The sequence below is a fragment of the Chiloscyllium plagiosum genome, unplaced genomic scaffold (assembly GCF_037043375.1).
Source record: "Chiloscyllium plagiosum isolate Xiang-an unplaced genomic scaffold, Cpla_swu_hap1 HiC_scaffold_39, whole genome shotgun sequence".
NCBI lineage: Eukaryota > Metazoa > Chordata > Chondrichthyes > Orectolobiformes > Hemiscylliidae > Chiloscyllium > Chiloscyllium plagiosum.
In genome coordinates this window covers 24,516,177-24,537,351 of record NW_028270177.1, presented here as the reverse complement: position 1 = coordinate 24,537,351, position 21,175 = coordinate 24,516,177, and the positions used below count along the sequence as shown (strand labels likewise).

Sequence of the window (21,175 nt, the reverse complement as noted above, 5' to 3'; positions counted from 1 at the left end):
GTTTACAAAATTATGAGGGCATGGATACAATAAATAGACAAAGTCTTTTCCCTGGGGTCGGGGAATCCAGAACTAGAGGGCACAGGTTTAGGGTGAGAGGAGAAAGATATAAAAGAGACGTAAGGGGCAACCTTTTCATGCAGAGGGTGGTACGTGTATGGAATGAGCTGCCAGAGGAAGTGGTGCAGGCTGGTACAATTGCAACATTTAAGAGGCAATTGGATGGGTATATGAATAGGAAGGGTTTGGAGGGATATGGGCCGGGTGCTGGCAGGTGGGACTAGATTGGGTTGGGATATCTGGTTGGCATGGACAGGTTGGACCTCTATGACTCTATGTGCAGGTTGGGTGCTAAATTGCCTACGGTGTTCGGGAATGCTAGGCTGGGTGTATTAGCCATGGGAAATGCAGGTTATGGGGATATGGTGGGAATTTGGGTCTGGGTGGGATACTCTTTGGAGACTTGATGTACTGAATGGCCTCTTTCTGCTCTGTAGGGATTTTAGGATTCTATGATTCCATCTGTTCTATGCCAAGAGAACCAAACTCACCTAAAGAGACAACCCGCTATCAACGAAAGGAATCAGAAAATTCTGGAAAAACACAGTAGCTACAAAAAAGAAAGTGCATGAAGATCCCAGTTTTTGAGATATAATTGAAGACAGAGACCCCTGTGGATGCCAGGCGAACCAACTGCAGAACATCTCTTGTACCTGCCCCACACAAAACTTTGTAGGCAAATTGTAATATTCTTTCAGAGCAATTAGTTGTCACAAATATATGTAACGCAACAGATGAAAGTTATTTATCAGCCAAGAAATCTGCTGAGCAAAAGCAATTACGGGCCAAAAGTAAAAAAGGTGAGAGATTGAACATTTCGTCCTTAAACTGAAAGATTATTTCGATTGCGCGGAAGAATCAGGTACTTATCTGAGGGAGGCTGGACTGGACATTGGGGTGATGGACAGATAGAGAAAAATAACCACTGAGAAAGGGACAAAGTGACTTGTTCTTCCAAAAAGCAGTCTTAACGTAACACCCAGTGACTACACTTCTGTACACCAGTCACAAACATCCAGCAGTTGCAAAAATCGCCAGACAAATGCAAGCCTTTTTCTTTTTTACAATAAAGGCAAAAGGACAACACTGAAGGCAAACTTTCATTAGCAGGTCACAAATCCAGTTCTACAAACTGTACACAAAATCTGTCTCCTTTTCAGTGAAAAACAATGTAAAAATATTACACCCATCACTACATCTATTGGCCACAAAGCCCCACCAGTCTGTGTCATTGTTTACCCTTCACGTGACTAAATAGTTCCAATTATACTCCCCCATCCCATTCCCTTTAACCTTTTCTTCATCCACCCTGCTAATCTAATCTCGAACTTTGGCTTAGTTTCTACCTCACAATTGAGGAGGTTACTCCTGTCACTTGTGAATCCATACATTTAATTTCTTGTCTCTGGATTCCAGCCATCAAGATTAAACGTAAAATCTGACTGTATGAGTTTATCAACTTTATAAACCCTTGGTACTATCCCCCTGCAAAGTTCCTCTGTTAAAACATTGTACGGAGTCCCATTCCATTTAAAGTTTAACGAATGCTGTCACCTTTTCACAATATGAATTGTCTCATACTTATTGACAAGTGAATTCATTTTGCCACTTGTTAGCCCATTCAGATATCTGATTAATATCTCATTGCAGTTTCGCCTGTCCTTCCAAAGGATCAGAATAGATTCCATTTAAGTTTGTCTTGAAGGTGTGCCTCACTTACTCTAGGTTCATATCCAAATCATTCATCATAAACAAATCTACACAACTGAATCCTGCTGGACCCTGTTATCGCGTTCCAACCAGTCCTTAAAACAAAGCATACTCTATAATTTTAATTAACTATGCAGATTAAATAATTTTTCTAGCCGTTATGCCAATATGGTATAGAATGTGAATATCTGTACAAATAAAGTTGAAATCTCTCTGCATCAAAATCCCATTGGATCAATTATATTCAATGTCACACTCACGTTGATATAAATTATACATAATGATTTGCCAATCTCAACCCATGAGACATTTTCTCCTGAAAATGGTGACTCTTCAGGAGTTGATGTCAAACAGAAGTCAGCACCTTCCCTTCTCCGCCAGCTCCACATGCAAATCCAAGCTGGTGATTGTCAGACGGTTGTTAGACATTGCAGCCAAGTTTGTTCACAGCCTCACCAAATTCTGCACAAGATCACATTCCCAAATTCCTGGTATCTCCCCATTTCCCTGCAGCTCATGTCCATATTAAACTCTGACCCCTTTCACCATGGCTATCGATGCTCACTCTTTAGGTTTCCTGATGGCCTTCCTTCTATCAAACACAGCCTAATGGAAATCATCTCATGTTGAGCACTGTGTTTCTTTGGCTTTTTAAGCATTACCAATTTCTCCAATGAGAACTGAGTGCTGGGATGCAAAAGGGACTTGCTTTTCCTTTATCTAGGGCAAAAGGCTTTCTCTCCAATGTTAACTCATCATTTCAGATTCATATAATCACAGTAAAAATGAACCAGCAATATTCAACTCCAATCATCTAACTATCATACCAGAGTACTGCAAGAACTAAAAATGGTTTAATAATGGGCAAATACTATTTTCGGTTTAATTAGTTCATAGAATGTGACATTATTGGCTCGGCCAATATTTATTGCCTATCCAGAATTGCTCAGAAGGCAGATAAGAGGCAATCAGGTGGGTCAGGAGTCACATGTAGGCCACACAGGTAAGGATGGCAGATTTCCTTCTCAAGAAGAACTGTAATGAACCAACTGGGTTTTTACAATAATTGAAACTTATAATAATTACATTGAATTCAATAAAAAGTTGATCTAAACTTCATTTGCCGTGATGAATTTGAACCCATGTCCCCAGAACATCAGCCTGGGGATTGGAGTTACTGATCCAATGCTGTTACTGCTACACCATCACTCCCCCCTGCTGTGATCATCTACCCAAGTGGAGCCAAGCTCCTGAGGCCATCAGTTAGTAAAGATCAGTCTGAGCCAGGATTAACATAATTATAAAATCCACTGAATCTCACATGTGCAGCTCCCCATTGACTCGCACCTTTCCAGAAGTCACATGTTAGGATGTAAGTCATAGAGTCATAGAGGTGTACAGCATGGAAACAGACCCTTTAGTCCAACCTGTCCACACTGACCAGATATCTCTACCCAATCTAGTCCCATCTGCCAGAACCCAACCCATATCCCTCCAAACCCTTCCTATTCATATACCCATTCAAATGCCTCTTTTTTGCTGCAATTGTACCAGCCTCCACCACTTCCTCTGGCAAATCATTCCATACACGTACCACACTCTGTGTGAAAAAGTTGCCCCTTAGGTCTCTTTTATATCTTTTCCCTCTCACCCTAAACCTATGCCCTCTAGTTCTGGACTCCCCCACACCAGGGAAAAGACTTTGTCTATTTATCCTATCCATGCCCCTCATAATTTTGTAAACCTCTATAAGGTCACCCCTCAGCCTCCAATGCTCCAGGGAAAACAGCCCCAGCCTGTTCAGCCTCTCCCTATAGCTCAAATCCTCTAACCCTGGCAGCATCCTTGTAAATCTTTTCTGAACCCTTTCAAGTTTCACAACATCTTTCCGATAGGAAGGAGACCAGAATTGCACGCAATATTCCAACAGTGGCCTAACCAATGTCCTGTACAGCCGCAACATGACCTCCCAACTCCTGTACTCAATACTCTGACCAATAAAGGAAAGCATACCAAATACGTTCTTCACTATCCTATCTACTTGTGACTCCACTTTCAAGGAGCTATGACACTGCACTTGTTCAGCAACACTCCCAAGGACCTTACCATTAAGTGTATAAGTCCTGCTAAGATTTGCTTTCCTAAAATGCAGTACCCTGCATTTATCAAATTTAAACTCCATCTGCCACTTCTCAGCCCATTGGCCCATCTGGTCCAGATCCTGTTGTAATCTGAGGTAACCATCTTCGCTGTCCACTGCACCTCCAATTTTGGTGTCATCTGCAAACTTACTAACTGTACCTCTTCTGCTCACATACAAATCATTTATATATATATGACAAAAAGTAGAGGACCCAGCACCGATCCTTGTCATTTGCTTGAAAGACAGACAATGGAATTAGGTTCTGGTCACAAACTGAACTGTATTTCAACACCTGCTTTAGAGCAGCAGAACTGAGAATCACCAAAATAAAAGTGGATTTGTGAGCACGAGGAGGAAGCTACTCTTACTGAACTTCAAAGAGAATGCTTGGTGAAATAGAAACTTGGGAAAAGCACAATCATTCACCAGAACTCAAGGGCACCTCGAACTTTGGCACTGCTGAAAATCAACAGCTAATCAGTCAGAAGTTAGATCATTAACTCAAGAACTCTTACCTGCAATTTTCTATCTTGCTGTCTACACTGACAATCCCCCCCCCATCCCCCTCCCCCCCACCTCCCCTTTCTACAAGCTTATCATTCATGTTTGGAGACCTGATGTTAGATTGCTGGCTGGTAACAAGACTCAAAGGTCAAGTTTCCAGACCCCTGCAGAAGGTAGTGATCTTTCAGTCAGTAAGACATTGTGTTACCGTTTGAGCAGGCTCCACACTTTATAGGCTGATGCTGCCTTGAAATTATTCAAAGCCAGGCAGAGTATTCCAAGGCACTGACAAAGATGTCGGATTTGAAACTGGGGTCCTTCTGGCAGGATTAGGCCAGTATTTGAGAAGCAATGACTATCAGTCGATGAAAGGGGACAAATAATGCCAACAACTGGGAGGATTATGGAGGGTCCAAAAAGGATCAGGGTCCCACCAAAATCAGTCTTTTGAAATAGGGACAAATCTTATACTGGTTTGCTGAACCAGAGAGAACATACTTGGAGGTAGAGAGGAAACGTAAACTGGAGTTAGAGGAGGCCATGAGAGAGATGGTGTCCCAATTGCCCCCTCAGAGGCTGTCTGGGGACACAGGTTCAAATCCAACCACGTCAACTGAGGAGGTTTAAATGCAATTTAAAGGTCTGGAACTGAAAGCTCGCCTCGATAATTGTGATCACGTGACTATTAAACATTATAAAAAACCATTTATTTCACTAAGGCCCTTGTAGAAGGAAATGGTAATTCTGACTGACATATGACCTCAGTGCCAGAGCAACATAGCTAGCTCTTAAATACTCTCTGAATTGGCCAAACAAACCACGCAGGTGAAAGGCAATTAGGGATGAACAATAAACCATTGGCTCAACAGCCAGATCTCACGAAATAATTTTTTTCAAAAAAGTGGTTACAGCAGGAGGATGAGCACACAGTACCAGAGAAAATGGGAGCAGAGATTATGATCAGGCTTCAGTTATTGCTCCGTTGGAAGTGGCCTGTTTCTGAGGCAGAAGACTATGGGTTCATGCGAATACCCCAGTACAATACTGATGGAGCACTGCACTGTACAGCTGGCATCTTTCTGATGAGATGTCAAAGAGAACAGAGAAAAAAAAACATACACCTGGCACCAAGAGCAGAGGAAATTATTTCTGGTGTCCTGAGTAATATTTACCCCTCAAAAGAGACACAAGAACAGATTCTCCAGTTGCTTTTTCATGTTGTTGTTTATGGAAGTTTGCTGTGCACAAATTGCGTGCAGCATTTACATCGGGGACTACAGTTCAAAAACAAAAGGTACGAGACTACTTTTAAAGCACTTTGGGACATTCTGTCATCTTGAAAGGCTATGTATTGGCATGGCTCTCCTTTGATCTAAAGGTGTGGCTTCAACATTGAAAACCAAAGGCTGCAGAATGCCTGACATCTCCTCCAGACACATTTTTTCCAGTCCATTACCACCCCTTTGTGTTTTGCATCATCCCATTTGCCATTAAATAGCTCCTGAGGGCTCTTGTGCCTAGTGGTAGCATCACCATTCTAGAGATTGGTGGCCTGGGTTGTCCTGCTCCAGAGGGGAGAAGTAACATTCCTGAAAAGGTTATTTAGAAAATGGCTCCTGAGTGCAACCTATCCCAGACTGTTACCTCAGCTCTTTACTCGCTCAGTTCCTCGGCTCTCTATTTGATCAAACACTGTTACATCTTTTGTTTTCTCCCAGTCTGGCTAGCTTGTCTGAAAGAAAAAATCCTCTTTCTAGAGATGCTGCCTGACTGACTGAAGTCTTCCAGCTTTTTCTATTTCAATTTCAGATTTCCAGTGTCTGCAGTCTTTTCTCCTTTCTCCCCAGGAAGAGTTGTCATAACACTAATCCCTGTTAAAGTCGCACAATCTAACTGACTCAGTCTAAATATTCAGGAAGAAAATGATGCAACTCCTTCGATTTTGAAAATCATGGTTATCACGCACGGATCTCTCCTCCCTGCTTAAATATTTATTGGACGCTTCACCACACGAGTGAGTCACTGAGTGGGATTCAGAGCCAACACCTTCGAATTAGTGTGGTTTTATATTCCAGGAGGGTGGAGTGGTGACTCCACCTCAGTTCCAAGTTAAACAGGCCTCCATAACTTGCAAGCACTTTACTCTCAAAGTGAGACAATGTCCAAGTGCTCATTTATCCCTGGGTAGACAGCAATTTTGCAGAGAAATGGAGCCAAGGTTTCAGCTCAGTGACCCTTCTAAAGGATCACCAACCTGTAACCCATCTGCTGAGTATTTCCAACTTTCAGTTTTTCTTTCAGACTTCCAGGCTTTTTGCTTAATTTCCTTTGGTCAGGTTTACACAGGGAGACAAGACTTTATCTGTTTTCCTTTGGGGGCAAACAGCAGCATTCATGAAAGAGTATTTTGAGATGTAACTCCACAAATAGCACCCAATCATGAACATCAACCTCTTGAATGGACTCAAAAAGCCAAATAGCTTCCAATGTTCAGCAAAAGGAACAAATATGATACGAGAAACAACTTCTTCCAGGCAGTGAGATGTTAGTGAATGTGAGGTGCATGCCAGGCTTCAGAGTGATCAAGGCAAGCCGGGTGAGTGGGCAAATACATGAGCGATGCTGTCTAACCTAGGCACATGTGAAGTTATACAATTGTGAAAACCAGAAATACAGTATTATTTCAATTGGGAATTGGGGATGTACAAAGGGATCTGGATGCCCTTATACATCAGTTAATGAAAATAACCAGACAAGTGCAGCAAATGGCATATTGGCCTTCATTGCAAAACCATTTGAGTTCTGAAGTAGGGATATCTTCCTGCAGTTATATCATGCTAGAAAAGCACAGCAGGTCAGGCAGCATCTGAGGAGCAGGAGAATCGATGTTTCAGGCACAAGCCCTTATGTTCGAAACGTCGATTCTCTTGATCCTCAGAAGCTGCCTGACCTGTTGTCTTTTCCAACATCACACTCTCTTCTCTGATCTCCAGCATCTGCAGTCCTCACTTTCTGCAGTTATACCATGCCTTAGTAAGACTGCACCTAGAACTTTGTTCTCCCTTCCTAAGAGAGAGTGTAGAGGGAATGTAGAGGGAGCACAGCACAGATTCGCAACACTGATACCAGAGATGGCAGCACCATCACAGGGAGAGAGTGGTTCGCCTGGGTCTGTTCTCATTAGAGTTTGGAAGAACGAAAGGGTACCTGATTGCAAAGTACAAAGTTCCAACAGGGATACAAAGTTAAAAATCACACAACAACAGGTTATAGTTCAACAGGCTTAGTTGGAAGTACACTAGCTTTCGGAGCGTCGCTCCTTCATCAGGTGGTTGACAACCATATGATGAAGGAGCGTCGCTCCGAAAACTAGTGTACTTCCAATTAAACCTGTTGGACTATAACCTGGTGTTGTGTGATTATTAACTTTGTCCACCCCAGTCCAACACCAGCATCTCCAAATCAGGCCAACAGGGATAGACAGAATTGATGCAGGTGGTTATAGTCCCTGGTTGGGGAATCTAAAACCAGGAGTCTCAGGATACAGACTGGGATTAGGAAATAATTCTTCACTTAGAGGGTGATCAAATGTGGAATTCACTACTGCAAAAGGCAGTGGAGGCCAGGTCATTGAATATACTGATAAATATTGAGACATTAAAGGCATGAAGAGTTATGGAGAGAAGTTTGGAATAGCGGACTGAGATGGATCAGCCGTGATCATATTGAATGGTGGAGCAGGCTCAAAGGGCCATTTGGCCTATCCCCTCCACCAGTTTCTCTGTTTCTATGGAAAACACTGCCTAGAACTGAAGCATTCTCGAGGGGTATTGGATTATTATTTGGACTGAAATAATGCTCAAGGAAAAACAGAAAATTGTCAATAAGAAATGGTGCTCACTTGAAGATCTAGTACAGAAATAATGGGCCAAATGGCCTCTTGCTGCATGAGAGTATGTCTGTGATTCCTGTGCACTGGTAAGACTGTATGGCTAACCACTTACTGGCTGGGACATCTGGGAAGAAGAGGAGTAGAGATGAGGAAGTATTGTGTAGGTTTAGCAATCCTTTTATGCGTTACGATTTCACCAGAATGTTTTTTGAGGAGGTGAGATTCATTTAGCGTCTATTAGAGGAACCTTAACTTTGACAGCCAATTTCTTCAACGCTTGGTGGAGACCTTGAATCATTCGGTTTGGAAACCACCGAGACAATGCTTCTTTTTGCTGCTCGCACGGCTTCTCCGTTCCTGGTTGCTACAATAACTAACGGATGCCTTCTCCAAATCCACTGCCTTCACGGTTTCAAAATTGGTCTCACTTACCAGGTCAATTCTTTTTTTGTCAATTTCTTCAGTCAGTGTCAGAGTCCCATGCCCACATTGTTTTCTAATGCTGTTGGGCCAAATCTCAACTTGATCGACAAGCTGATGGAAACTTGACAAGTAATTCAGAGGAGAGAGAAGCTGAGATAGAATTAGAGTGTAAACCTCAAGCGGGCGAGTCTGAAAGGCAGAGGCAACAAAGGCTGGGTAAGGAAGAAGTGAAGGTAGCAAGGCTAAATGGAACATATTTTAATGCAAGGAAACTGAGGGATAAGACAGAGGAGTCAAGGTCAGTGGGAGTGTGATATTGTTGCTACGGCCTAGACTTGGACAGGATTTGCAGCTCAACATTCCTGGTTATGGGATGTTCAGGTGAGTTGGAAATGGGGATAGAAGGGGAGATGGGTTTGTAATATTAATCAAATGCAGCAGTGCGAAGATGTCTTGGAAAGCTCATCTACTGAGGCAATAATGGGTGGAAGTAAAACAGATCATAAAGAAAGAGGTAACCGTGCTGTCGGGTGTCTACTACAGGCTCCCAAATAGTCAGGGAGAGATGGGGGGGGGGGGTGAAATATGTAATCACTTTGCAGAGAAGTATGGCATTAATCAGTAATAGTAGGGTGGTTAATGACTCAAATATTAGATTAGATTACTTACAATGTGGAAACAGGCCCTTCGGCCCAACGAGTCCACACCGACCCGCCGAAGCGCAACCCACCCATTCCCCTACATTTACCCCTTTACGTAAAACTACGGGCAATTTAGCATGGCCAATTCACCTGACCTGCACATTTTTGGACTGTGGGAGGAAACCGGAGCACCCGGAGGAAACCCACGCAGACACGGGGAGAACGTGCAAACTCCACACAGTCAGTCGCCTGAGTCAGGAATTGAACCCGGGTCTCTGGCGCTGTGAGGCAGCAGTGCTAACCACTGTGCCACCGTGCCGCCCACGGTGCCCATGATAGTCTCAGAGTGCAGGTAGAGATATAGTACAATAATAATTAAATTGCATTCAAGAAAACTTATTTAGCCTGTACATGGAAAGACCAGCAAGAGAGGATGACATTCTGGAACTAATTTTTGGAAATCAGCCCAGGCAGGTGGAAGGTGTATTATTAGGAGGCATTTGGGGCTGAGTGTGCACAATTCAGATTTAGGACCAATCTGGAAAAGGATAAGGAAAGGCTGGGATTTAAATTTCCAATATGGGAGAAGGCTAATTTTACTAAGACACAATTTGGCCACATGGACGGGCGCAGCTGCTTGCAGTGCACTGTACCAGAGCCGAGGGAGTGGGGAATTCAGGGAGGGAATAGCAATGGTACAGAGCCAGCATATTCCCATAAAGACAATGGTTGGGCCAAGATTGGAGAGCCCTGGACATCTAGGTACATAACAGTTAGGATTAAGACACAAAAAATTTATGTCAGATGCTGAGGAATTTATACAGCAGTGTATCCAGGGAGGTAGGAGGGGAATTTAAAAGGAATTCGGTAAAACACAGAGTGCATGAGAAAGCTGGTAGAATAAAAGGAACCCCAGAGGGGTTTTCTAAATATCTAAAAAGTAAGAGAATAATGAGGAAAAAAAAAGTGGTGCCCATTAAGGACCACAGAGGTAACATACGTGGGCACAATACTCAATAATTTGCATCAGTCTTCACAATAGAAAAGCAGGACATAGATAGTCATCAGGGTTGAGGACTGTGAAGTATGAGAATCAAATTTAACAGCGAAAGGAGGGATTGTCAGCTTTAAAAGTGGTTAAAAACACAGGCTTCGATAAGGCATATTGTTGAGGAAGGCAAGAGAAGTGACCTAAGAGGCCCTGGCAGCAGGAGTTAAATCCTCCCTAACCACAGTGAGATCCCAGATGAATGTGGGGTGACTAACAGTGACCCATTATTAGAAGAGGGAGGATGGGACAGACCAGAAAATGACAAACCAGTCAATCTAAGCAAGGGCAACTTATTAGAAAGAATTATGAGGGACAGAATATATTTGCACTTGGACAGGAATTGATCAGGGCTAGTCAGCACAGATTTGTTAAGGGAAGGATGTGTTTGACCAATGTGAGTTTTTTTAAGGTGGTAACCAGGAGTGTTAATTAAGTTAACACACTGGATGTTGTCAACACAGACATTAGCAGGTTTTTTGATAAAGTTCCTCATAGCAGACTTGTCAAGAAAGTAAGAGTCCAGTGGATCCATGATAAAGTGGCACATTCGATCCACTTGCTGCTGGCTTTGTCCAGCCTTTCCAATCTCTTTGGGCTGTCCTTTTCCACTGAAGGGGTCCATTTTGTTGCCAACCAAATCATTCCACATACAAAGTTATCACTGGCATTGGCAAGCCTGGGACTTATTGCACTGTAACCAGACCAGAATCAAACTCACTGTTCACACGAAAGTTACCCAGTGGCACCTTAATCCACATTTTTAGGAGCTCCTATAACAGCACATTGGAAATTGTCAAGAGGACACATTCAAACCCTGTAGTACTACGAACATTTTTAAACTTGCAATTACAAAACGTGCCTTTCTTTAAAAAAAAGAGAGGACAAGTACAGAGGGAGTAACAAGAGATTGCAGATGTAAATTCAGTAACATCTGGCAAGGTTTAGTGTGGGACCCTGCTGTGTCAGGAAATCCTCAAAGAGGTAGATGTAACAGGAAGAAGAGGGGTCTGACTATCCTCCCCTTCTCAGTAGAAAGCCACCTCCTGTTGACATATTTATGGAATTCCAGGAATATACGAAAATAGTTTAAAAATCAACGGTAACCTTGACCGGAGCCTGCCAATGAAAGAAGGTGCCCTCGTGAACCAGGGCACCCATGTCTACTACCCTGGGTCTAAGAATGCTATAAAAGTCTCAGTCAATGAACCACTAGCTAGTCACCCCTGCATTGCAGGTAAAAGGAGCCTGATATTGCATGTTAGAAGACAGATCACTAAAAAGCTAGTCAAAATGAAACAGGGCTCTCTTGCTCTGAATGCCACCAGCCAACCACTGTCAAAAGCAAACAGAACAAAAGGATTTCAACTGAGCTGCAAAAGCCAGGAATCCTAAAAATCAACTGTTTAACATTCCAATGTCTTCACCTCACAAATGATCCAAGAGACTGATCGTATATCTTTTGACTTACATTTTTCTTTAGACTCAAAATCGTACTCCCAGTTGGTGCGTATTACATTACAGGTTCTTTCTAGTAACTAATGAGCTTATTAACTAATAAACAACATCTTTTATTAACTCAAGAGAGCCTGGTTAAATTGCCTCCATTTAAAACAAATTCATTCAGCCTGCAAGGAAGACATGCATAAAGCAGGACTCCTTTTTAAATGAACCTTGTTGAGAGCCCGAAACATTAACTCTGATTTATCTTCACAGACACTGCCAGACTTGCTGAGCTTTTCCAGCAACTTTTGCTTTTGTTTCTGATTTTACAGTATCGACAGGTTTTTTTTTCAGTTTTTAACAATGTAAGCAGTACTTGCAACAAGTGCTGATAGCTTACTTTTAAGAGTTTTTTTTAAATTTTATTTAACTCATTTTTCAAATCATCTGTTCAGAAATGTTATTACACACCTCTGGAGTAGGAGGGACTTGAACCTGGGCCTCCTAGTCTGGGTTAGGGATACTACCACTGCACCACAAGAGGGCCCCTATTATGCAGTAGTCCCTTTCAGAATCTGTGGATTTTAAAAGCAATCCTTTTCCCATTTCAGTCCACAATGAACAATACAGTGCAAGATGATAAAAGGATGCAGTCTTTACTCTGGTCAGGCCGATCTTTAAAAGGTACAGAACTTGTGCCTGTACATCTCTGGAAATAACTTGCTCTCTCTTAAAACATCCCTCTTTTGCTGCCTCACATTCTGTGACGCTCTCCTCAGGTAGGAGGTAATGAACCGTAAGAGCATTCCTTGTCACCTGCTTTACAATAACACTGTCCACCGGTAACTTTAGCTTCCATGTGAATCCTTCAAAAAAGGTAAAGAAGGCATCCACCTCCTCCTCAAAGCTGATGATTAAAAGGTTCAAACTTATTTCATCAGCCCTCAAATCAAAGTGACATGTGATTCCCTTACTAGAGCTACCTTTGTTCTCCCTTCTCAGCTGGAGCTGGTTCAGCTTAAGTTCCCTTTATCTTTCCTGGAACTCTCTTTCCACAGTCGAGAGTGTGGTGCAGGAAAAGCACAGCAGGTCAAGCAGCATCCGAGGAGCAGGAGAATTGACGTTTCGGGCATAAGTCCTTCATCAGGAATGAGGCTTGTGGGCCGGGGGGGCTGAGAGATAAATGGAAGGGGGGTGGGGTTGGAGGAAGGTAGCTGGGAAAGTGATAGGTGGATGAAGATGAGGGAGAAGGGGGATTTGAAGTGTTCAGCCACGGGGCGGTGGGGTTGGTGGGTGCAGGTGTCCCAGAGATGTAGAGGAGACCATACCGGGAGCACCAAATGCAGTAAATGTACCGGTACACTTCAACTCCCCATCCCACTCCGTCAAGGACATGCAGGTCCTGGGCCTCCTCCACCGCCAAACCGTTACCATCCGATGCTTGAAAGAGGAATGCCTCATATTCTGTTTTGGAATCCTGCAACCACACAGGATCAATGTGGATTTCAACAGCTTCCTCATTTCCCCTGCCCCCACATTATCCCAGTCCCAAGCCTCCAACTCGGCACCGCCCTCCGGACCCGTCCATCACTGCCTCCTCTGACCGATCACCTTCTCCCTCATCTTCATCCACCTATCACTTTCCCAGCTACCTCCCCCCAACCCTACCCCACTCCCATTTATCTCTCAGCAACCCAGGCCCACAAGCCTCATTCCTAATGAAGGGCTTATGCCCGAAACATCAATTCTCCTGCTCCTTGGATGCTGCCTGACCTGCTGTGCCTTTCCAGCAACACACTCTTGACAGTCTAGTGGAATTCCAATTCTAATCTCTGCCGCTCTAATTTAATTTATCTGTTTCACTATCCTTGAGTTACATTGTTAGATACCCATGTGTCTCATTTCGCAATAATCCATATTTACTACTGCTGCCACAGCATCGCTTCAACAAGTGTCATGTTGGAGCAATCAGATTTGTTTCAGCCACTGCTATGCTGTTGAAGTGAGAAATCACACACCAGGTGTCAGACTACATTGAACAGCAGCAAGGAAAAGACAAATGATCCAATACCCTCTTGTTGATAGGCCAAAACTAGTAGGGGAATATAAAATCAAGTTTACTCCCAAAGTAAACCATCTAATCTAATTTCAGTGTTTGAGGACAGGGAGATGTCACATCCACTGAGTGAGATCAGCAGGTACATCCATCACATCATCATAAAAGTCTCACTAGTCAAAGCTGCAGATGATTAAAAATACAGCAAGTGATCCATGAGTTTTAGATTGATTTTTAGAACAATAGTGTTTATTTCATTTCTTGAATAATACCACTACCTGATGGGTAAATACCCCTTTTGGTTCATTGTTGATTTGTTTCTCAATATGGACCAGGAGTAATTCTTTTATTTGGAGAATGCAGTTCATATGATCAGGGTATGGACATCCTGCACACCCTTTGTACAGAAAACAAGGGCATATTCAAATGATAAATAATAATGGCGTTGGACTCTACATGTCGAATGTTAACTGTCATTGTTAGAAAGCCAGTGGATACAATTGGAAAACCATTCACAAGCTCCTAACATTTAGCAATATTTGGGATTTGGAATGGGTTCGCAAAAGACTCAAAAATGCCAGAAGTGAAATATTTCAAATTCACTCTTTGAAGACTTGGGAACAATTCCCAATGACAACAAAAATCAGCCTGACAAAACAGCCAAGAATTAAATCAATTGTTCAACACAATATTGCCCAGACTAAATCTCAGGTACCACTAATTCATGGTGCGTGCATGCTGACCTGGCCAGTTACAGTGAAACACAACAAGGAATTCAAAAGGTGGAGTTGTTGCAAATATTCAGATTCTCCAACTCGAACGGGGTCTAGGGAAAGTCAACATGGATAAGAGCTGAAGGGGACAGAAATGATTTGATTTGATTTAGTATTGTCTCATGTACCTAGCACAGTGAAAAGTTTTAATGTGCCTGCAGTATATACCATACAGAGTGTATTAGGGCAAGAGAGCGAAGAATACAACGTTTTGGCTGCAGAGCAGATGCACAAAGAGCGAGGTCAACATTCAAATTTGAAATTTGAGAGAACCATTCAGAAGTCTAATAACAGCAAGAAAGAAGATGTTCCTGCATCTGTTAGTATGTGTGTTTAAGCTTTTGTATCTTCTGCCTGACAGAAGAGGTTAGAAGAGATTATAATCAGGCTGAGAGGGGACGGTTATTCTTTTGGCTGCCTCCACGCGGCAGTGAGAAGTATAGATGGAGTTGATGGATGGAAGGTTGACTTGTATGATGGACTGGGATGTGTTCACAACTCTCTGTAGTTTCTCATAGTCGTGGACAGAGCAGTTGCTGTACCAAGCACTGATGCATCCGGATAGAATGCTTGCTATGGTGCACCTATAAAAATTGGTCAGAGTCTTTATGGATATAACGAATTTCCTTAGCCTCCTGAGAAAGTAGAAATGTTGTTGTGTGTTCTTGTCTATCACATCAACATGGGTGGACCAGGACAGATTGTTAGTGATTATCACTGCGAGGAATTTGATGCTGTCGACCACCTCCACCTCAGCATCGGGACTGTAGACAGGGGCCTGCCCTCCATCTTGCTTCCTGAAGTCAATGACCAGCTCATTCATGTGGCTGATATGCTGCTCAGACAATGTACAGAAATTGCAGAGTGACTACTGGAAGATCCCAGACCTTTGGACAGGATGTTGTCAAATTAAATCAAACAAAACCTCCCTATATTTGAGACAACTTCATTCTGTGGATTTTAGAGAACAGAAAGAAGTCATTTGGTCTAGGTTCCTGAAGATCCTTCTCACATCTCCATTGGAAAACCCTTTTATTTCTTTCTTCATTTGTCCATTTAACGTCTTCTAAAACGCATCTTGAAAAATCTCACCTCAAGTGCTCCTGTTGTTGTATCCGAGCCCAAAAAGCACTCGGTACATGAGCAATTCTCCATTTGGATTCAGAGGATGGACATCCTGGGCTGGCCATTGCAGGGTACCAAGAGGCGTAGAGAAGTATTTTACCATTTGGTCTCCATCCTCTTTATAAAATAGTGACTACAGTCTAAGGAGGGATCATGAGTTTTAGATCCCCATCCTCCACCCTCACCATCCCATTTACGCAGCAAAACAAGGGGCACTAGCAAAAACCAAAAGGGAATTATCCAGTTCCCATGCTCACCTTCAACTGTCAGAATGTCAGGTCATTTTTGTGAGAATCCAAAGATAGTAATAGCCAGAACACACAGTCATAATGTATACAACACAGTCTCATCCCCACAAAAAGAGATCAATCCAATCTGACCCACTATCACCCCATCAGCCAGCACACAATCAGTAACAGTAAAAGCAAAATACTGCGATACTGAAAATTGGAAGCATACTGAGAGAATGCTGGAAAAACTCAGGTCAGGCAGTATCTGGGGTTAGAGTTATGGTTCTGCTACAATTCTTCTTCAGAACATGGTGGTGAGTTTCCAACAAGTGTTACCAAACAACAATTATTTATTAATAATCTGTTCACTGATACTTAATTTGGGTTTCACCAGAAATCTCTTGTCTCCTGGCCTCAGTACAACCTTGATCGATACTTGGACAAAACAAAAGCTGCATTCCAAAGGGTGGAGGAGATAGCGAGTGCTCTTGATGCCACAGAAAGTTCTGCTTTGATGTCAAGTGCTATTAATGAGATTGCAGTCAATGGGAACTGGGGGAAATATTCCACTGTGTGAGGCAGGACTCAAACCAAATGGGAGATGAAAGCCAATTGAAAGCCAATTGTCCTAGCCAGGGCAATGCAGTGGGAGTTTCTCGGATAGACTATTAGTCCGAACTCATCTCCAGCATCATGTCAATGGCCCTCCCACACTATCCCAATATACGGCTGGGGGTGGGGAGGGTTGGTGCTCGCTTATTATTGCACGGCGTCTAATCCCAGCTGCAACTCCTCAGATATTGAAGCTGTCAATAGCTCCATGCTATTAGACCAGAATAACATTCAGACCTTGATTGATAAGTGTCAAGTGCCAGTTAGAGAGAGAGAGAAAAAAAAGCAAGAGAGAGAATAACAGAAGAACGCGAGAGAGGGAAAAAGAGGAAGCAGCAAGAAAGAGCGAGCATAAAAGAGAGAGAGCCCGAGAGAGGGAGAGAAAAAGAGAAAGCAAGAGAAAACAAAAGAGAAAGAGGGGGAGAAAGAGAGACACAGAGCGCATGAGAAAGAGAAAGAAAGAGAAAAAGAGAAAAAGAAAAAGAGAGCGGGATGGAGGAAGAGAAAGAGAGCCCCTAACTGCCTTGCAGTGACACTAAATGGCATTACCATCAATTAATCCACCACTGTCAATATCTGGGAGTTGCCATTGACTAGGAACTGAACAGGACCCTAGCCAATATAAACACTGTGGTTACAAGAGCAGGTCGGAGGCAGTGCACACTACAGGATGTATCCTCATTGTATCCAACTCATACATATCTCACAAAGTTAAAAATCACACAACACCGGGTTATAGTCCAACAGGTTTAATTGGAAGCACACTAGCTTCCGGAGCTATCGACACCACTCACTGCCGGCTTAAAGTGGAGAGGATCTCCAAGAAGATTGTATACATCGACACAGGAAGGACCAGCGCTCCGAAAGCTAGTGCTTCCAATTAAACCTGTTGGACGATAACTTGGTGTTGTGTGATTTTTAACTTTGTACATCCCAGTCCAAATCATATCTCACAAAGTAACAATCAAAAATGTGATTGGAGTAATCTGAGCTTCTCTAGATCAATGTAGCACCAACAAAACATCAAGCTCAACATAATGAAGCAGTTCTCTTCAGTGACACTCTCTTCAGCAGCAGTGCACCGTGACGATAATGTGTACCATTTATAATTCATCAGCGATGAAACCCATGACTTCTTTCAAGGCAGGAGCAGAAAGTGTATGCAAATGCTAGTGCTTGACCTGGAACTATATTTCTTCACAGTCACGGTGTCAAAATCCTGAAAGGAGTTCTGTAACAGTTTTGTGGTTTAGCTTCAGCACATGCACTGCAGCAGTTCAAGGCTGCAGCGGACTATCACCTTCCTGAGGGCAGTGAAAGCTGCTTTATGAAATGGGCCCTCATGCCTGTAGAATCGAGTTCAGTGTAGAGGTCATGAGGTAGAGAATTTAGAAACAAACAGGCTACGAGCAACCCTGCCTTCGACCAAGTTCAAACAAATTGAACTGAAAGTTCCAGTCTGGAGAACTAACTTAGAGTGTCATATTGAACATCTCTGCAAAAACCGACATTTATATTGTTTCACTTCTGAACATTCCAGCTTTTAAAACAAATGGTGCCATACTTATCAGCATAGCCAAAACATTGACCCAAAAGCAACTGCTCTGTGAAGGCCAATGGCCTGTTCTCCTTTCCAAGATCACTGGGACTATAAATAGTTTCAAATTAGGACCCTATCAACATTATTTAAAATGCTGTTTTGTGCAGGCGAGTACTCCACAGCAATCTGCCAGGGAGCAGGAGACTGGGCTTAAACCAGAAAAATGAACAGAAAGACTGGGTGTCACAGTCCAACAATGTGAACACATCGTACATAACACCATTAAACACAGACAGCTTAATGACATTCCTCAGTAAAAAGCTTCAAATGCTACTGGCACTCCAGGAGTTAACCTCAAAAACTCCCAAATATTTGTGAGGGGGAAATAAAAAAGCATGCGGAGGTGACAGCAACACTTCAAATCCTTTCAGCATTGAAAAGCAAAAGCACAGTGGAGTCATTAACTGCAGCAAGGGAGGGGACAGGCAGAGAGAGAGGGAACCCAGGGTTTGGGAACACTGAAATCATAAGCAGTCAGCAACCTTTCTTCCACCAGTGAAAGCCACACTCTTACCTGCCGTGGTTCAAGAGATGAAGATTTGGTTCGGGTTAAATGTAATTTGATGCAGCTCGTGGCAGCACTTTACCAGCTCCACCTGCAAAGCATACAGCATTTTTCGCTTACGTGTCAGTGTTTGCATTTGCTCAGGAACTTCCTGAAGTCAAGGTGTGGCAGCTGCAGGTGGAGTGATGGAGAGTTGAAGCTGAGTGTCAGGTTTGCTGTTGTTTCAACATCTAAATACCAGTAAACACTCTGAAGCATTTATAAAACAAAAGTGGAACCTTGTACCTGGATTCATTAAAAAATGAAAGAAATTCTTTGAATATAAAAAAAACCTAGAGTGCTTGTTTTCATTTAATTAAAGAAACCTCAAGATTCCATCCAATATTTTGTTTCAGGTTTGCAAAAGAGTATCATTTACGAGAAGGGTGCGAGAATGGAAACTCTGTCAAAATATGCCCTGAATCCTGGCAAAAAATAGACCATTATTCCAAATGCAATGCCCAGATGCCCAACGCAATGTTGTGGGAGCTGAAATGCTAAATTCCCTCAGGCACCAGCCTCTCATTTCCTGGTCACAAAAACCTTAAACAACTCCGCCTGCACTCAGTCATGGGGGTGCCCCGGAAATTATGCCCAAGCTGGTACCATCTCCTTAAGTGGTGATTTGCTGGCTTTCCAGTAATACACCAGAAGGATCCATGAAATACTCTAATTGTAAACACCCAGTTTGAGCTGATGTCTCACTAAGGGAATAAGGAGTGAGATACATTTCTAATGAAAAAGTTTATATGGGACAATCCTTCATTTTGGGGCCAAATCTTCTCAGGAATGAGTGGCTGCTGGGATGAGCCTTGCTGGTGAAATAGGCCAATCAAGGACACGGAGATTGACTCTGGTGTGGCAGTGAGAAGTTAACATGCAAGAAGCTAGGATTAATTCGGTTTTTAATGTTGTGTTGCAAAACATCCGCAGCATGCAGGATATTAATTAAAACGCCTCATCTTGTTTTTCTCCTTCATGTAAAAAGGACAATTTCCTGTGTGTCAGGAAACACACAGACGTTTGTGACCATTGATGGACTCATCCTCAAATTGAGGGACATCTGATTAACATTCTTGCCCCTGAGTTAGAAGGTCACGACTCACTCCAGAGAAGAGCACAACCATCCAGTGCAATACTGTTGGATTTCTGAACCTAGTGTCAAGAGAGCGGTGCTGGAAAAGCACAGCGGGTCAGGCAGCATCTGAGGAGCAGGAGAATCGACGTTTCGGGCATAAGCCCTCCATCCCCGACCCACAAGCCTCATTCCAGATGAAGGGCTCATGCCCAAAAGGTCAATTCTCCTGCTCCTTGGATGCTGCCTGATCTGCTGTGCTTTTCTAGCACCACACTCTCGACTCTGATTTCTAGCAGCTGCATCCCTCACTTTCTCCTCGGACTTCTGAACCCAGCCTAATTATTTGAAATTTTATAAATTCAATTATGGGATATGGCCACCGCATGCGAGACAAGCATTTATTGCCCATTCCTAATTGCCCTCGAGGGAGTTAAGATGCGATCATGTTGCTGCAGGTCTGGAGTCACACATAGGCCAGACCAGGTGAGGATTGTAGTTTCCTTCCCTAAAAAGGACCTTAGTGAATCAGACAAGTTTTTTCTGACAAGCAACAATGGTTTCCTAGTTGTCATTAGACTGTTAATTCTAGCTTTTTTTTATTGAATTCAAATTCCACCATCTGGCATGGCAGATTTCTAACCAGAGTCTCCAGAACATTATCTAGTTCTATGGATTCTGAACAGTGCAGCAATAATACCATTAGGTCATCACCTCCCCCATAGATCACAGGCCTCATATCTTCAGGGTTTTGTTTTGAGGGTGAGAGGGTCATACAGATAATGAGCTGGAGGGGATGACAGTCAATTCAGGAGAATAAAGACACTGCAGAAACAGGGAGATGGGGAGCACCTTGGATCATGGCTGATCTGCACCTCAACTCCATTTCCCGGTTACATCAAATATTTCTTCCTTTCTTTTGTATTTACTCGTGGGAGGAGGGCATTTATTGTCTGTCTCCTAGTTGCCCTTGAGAGGGTCGTAGTGAGCTGCCTCTTTGGACCACTGCAGTCCATACCCTGTAGGAGGACCCACAATGCCCTGGAAGGGTTGGATGGGAGAGCATTCCAAAATTATCACTCCGTGACAACGAAGGAACAGCAATATCATTTCCAAGTCAGGGTGGTGAGTGACATGGCAGGGATCTTGAAGGTGATGGCATTCCCAAGTATCTGCCGCCCTTGTCCTTCTAGATGCAAGTAGTCATGGATTTGCAAGGTACTGTCTGAGGCTCTTTTGTGAATTTCTGCAGTCCATCTTGTTGATAGTACACACTGCTGCAATTGAGCATTGGTG

At 43.1% G+C, this 21,175-nt stretch overlaps 1 protein-coding gene across 6 annotated transcripts in view; it reads right to left on the bottom strand.

The window, feature by feature from the left end:
* Positions 1-21,175, bottom strand: part of rab27a (RAB27A, member RAS oncogene family) — a 131,116-nt gene that overhangs the window by 42,538 nt on the left and 67,403 nt on the right. The window contains exon 1 of one of the 6 annotated variants that reach the window (XM_043677505.2): positions 18,775-18,900. The exons of the other annotated variants lie outside the window; for them this stretch is intronic. The gene's annotated coding sequence lies outside the window, so the exon portion shown is untranslated. Of the gene's footprint in view, positions 1-18,774; positions 18,901-21,175 lie in introns of those variants that run through there. 6 annotated transcript variants of the gene reach the window in all.